Genomic DNA, 3490 nt, shown 5'->3' on the forward strand with positions numbered 1-3490 from the left:
AAAACAAGGCAACTACAATAGAGCTATTATAAAGAAAGCATGGGTTCTTCCTCAGTGTCCCAAGGGTGTGGAATGCTGCCACTCTTCATCCTTACATAACAAAAGAACCTTAACATAGGTATATGGTATTATGTGTGTCCCCAAGGCTCCAGTGATGCATTACACCTCCTTTTCTCCCCATCTTCTTTACTCTCCACCTTTCCCTCATTTTCCTCCTTTATGCATAACATGGGTATATGGTTTTATGTCTGTCCCAATAACTCCTGTCCCTCAGCTTCCTCCTCCTTCTCTACCTCCTCAAACAACAGCAATATTACACAATCTCTCTGCTCCTTTTCCTCTCATGAAACACAACAGAGGTATATGGTCTCATGTATGTCCCTGGGGTTGCAATAACACAGTATATACCTCCACTCCATCAGCCTAATGTCATATTATTATTGGCCATCTGAGAGATGTCTGCTGCTGGATAATTATCTGCATGTATCACAGCCTCTACGTACCATGACTGTTGCGCCAGCCAGGGGACAGCTCATAAAACTATTCCCCATAATGAACAACCAAATGATCTGCCAACAGAGGCGTTTAATGACACTACAAATGTAAAGCCAATTCTGAGGCACAAAGGGGTACATTCAGGGCTATCACCATAGAAGGAATACGAAAGGAGAAGATGGTGATACAAAATAGCAGATGGACAGATCATGTGAATATGCCACAAAGGCCAAAGAATGGCTGGTTCGTGGATTCAAAGTCAAAAGACTTATAGCACTTCTGAGGGTTTTTACTGACACATAAAGTGACACGGAAACAGGTTGTAAGACAAATAGACCTGCAATAAGCCTGATATGCAGACAGATATACAGATCCACAAACAGATGACCAAAAGCATCAGACAGACAGAAAGAGAATCATCATAAAAGGATGATGAAAGATGGTCAAACAGAGTTCATCATAGACAGTAAACCACCATTTGTTGTCACATCTATAATTCAGACTCCCAGGAGTTTTTCCCTGAAATGAAAATCGGACATTGCAATTCCTCCACGGGAGTGTCAGAGGAGAAAAATCCATCCCTCTTCCCGCCTCTCCTTAAACCCCCCCTAAATCTCATCTCGTTTCACCATAAAACGCGAAACACTGCCCTGGTAAAGCACAGCGCTTATATCATCATGAGGAGTGGATGGGACAAAGACAAAGGCAGGATATCGACACACCATAGAATTTTCCACTGTTGATCCGATCCATCATTAATGCTATTATTCGGTTTCAGACAGGCTTGGATCGCTTGTAAATATATATATATATATATATATATATATATATATATATATATATATATATATATATATATGTGTTTTTTTTTGTTTTGTTTTTTTTTTGCATTAACTATATATCAGCCAAACTGATGTATGAGGTTGGTGAGATTTCTGAAATTTCGCACAATATGATGTGTAAAAAAAAAAACTGACTATTTGAAAGTGTATTTAGAATACTGTAATGTGGGTGTTTTGTAATTACTGTCAATGAATACAGTCAATCAGAGGCAAATCCCCTGGCAGCTCATCTTTATGCACTCTTTATGCACCCAAAGATTGCTGTTTGGACTAGTCACATTTCCCTGGCATGAACATTGTTTGTTCTTCTATCTCAGTGAGGCAGACTTTTGTTCCATGTGAAATTCCTTTCAATAAATACTGTAAAAGTATTTGTGTCACCTTCTGATAATCCATTATGGCTCTCTTTATCCCAGGCCCAATCTCAAGATTATGACCGTAGAAACTGAATGGGTAGAACCAGCGTGGACCTTTGGTTCACAGCAAATCAGAGTATTTCAGAGTATTTCAGGTGGTTAGTTGCCAAGGCAACAGCTGTACACATTCAACTGATGTCACCGCGTCCGCAGAAGAGTTTGTTTAAGCCTGATGCATGACTAATGGAAGCATTTTCTGTCTTCAGAAGAAAATGAAAAAAATAAACCGTGTACTCCTGTGACTGTTGATTTTGGTTCAAAAACACACTGGTTTTTAAGGAGTTCTGCCTTACCTGGAAGGTGGTTGGTGGCTTTGCCAGAACATTATTCAATAACTTTGTTTACAAAAACGCAGGTGCTCTAACAGTAGCTCACATCTGATTAGCAAATATTAAAGTTAGCCTGAGATAAGCTATGAATTAGCTTCCAGCAGTGGTGTAGTCTAGTTTATTCTAGTGGGTATACTCTGATTTTCCCCCTCCTAGCCTCATCATTTGTCGTCGTTAGTCATTTAATGGTGTACATGGTGTCTTAATTAATGGGCTTTTAAGATGACAATGAATTAATTTCATTTTTATTAATAATTTTATATATTAACATTTAAATATATTACTTTAATTTACTCTTAACTTTGTACATTTAAATTGTTTCTACAAGCTTTAAATGTTGTCTAATATTTACCTAACTTTCCATTTCTCCACTCTAACCATAGATGCCTGTTTTTAAATACCCTCACCTGACTCTCACTCCAGAAGGCTGGCCAGGTCAAGTTCTCATCTATACACGCTGCACGTGTGCACATGCGCGCGCGCGCGCGCGTGCACACACACACACACACACACACACACACACACACAAAGAGCAGCAGCAGCTCCTTAATTTCAACCAAACCAACAGTTAGCTATTTTTAGATATAATTCAATGTGCCAATCACCTGCTGTTACAATAGCGGTTACTATTGTCGTAACATACACAAGTTCCACTTACCAGGTACGGCGATAGTGTCAGCAGGCTCCTCTTCCCTGCCATCAGGTAGAGCTGATGTGGCCTCTTCATCAGGCTCCCTTTCTGAAATGTTAACGTTAGCTCCAGCTGTAGGGCTCCCCAAAGCGGTAGTATTCACAGGACAAGCATCAGGCTTATTGAAACACTGAAATAGTGTCATTTGGTTTTGCTTTCTTTTCATTGTTTTTTCTCCACTGACTAGCGTTGGACCATTTGAGGTTGCTGACTCGTGTTCCTCTTCTTCTAAGCCATACACCTTTTTTCTCACCATACAACTTCACCGCTTCCTTAGTAGTTTATGTAGGGTTCACGTCATGCCTGATGGAAGCCCCTATGGTCAAAAAGAGCCCGCTTTGTAACACAGAGAAGGTGAATTTTTGAACAGGAAAGTGAACGTTATGTCAAAAAAAAAAAAAAGAAAAAAAAAAAAAGAAAAACATACTGATACCTATCTTTGCGCATTTTTAAGTGGTTATACGGAAATTCGGGACCTTTTCTAGTGGGTGTACGGTATATACCTGCATATCACATAGACTACACCACTGCTTAGCAGCACACTGATGACTTTAATTCATTTAATGCTTTAACTTTAAATTACCCCTTTGCTGTTGCTGCAAGCCGCACACACCATGACATACAGAGATCCACTGAACAGTCAGGGGTCTTCTTTGTCACGATGGAAGTTTCAGTGAAGTCATTCAAACAAACTCTTCCACCTTCCATCAGTTGAAC

Source organism: Myripristis murdjan, chromosome 13, assembly GCF_902150065.1.
Source record: "Myripristis murdjan chromosome 13, fMyrMur1.1, whole genome shotgun sequence".
NCBI lineage: Eukaryota > Metazoa > Chordata > Actinopteri > Holocentriformes > Holocentridae > Myripristis > Myripristis murdjan.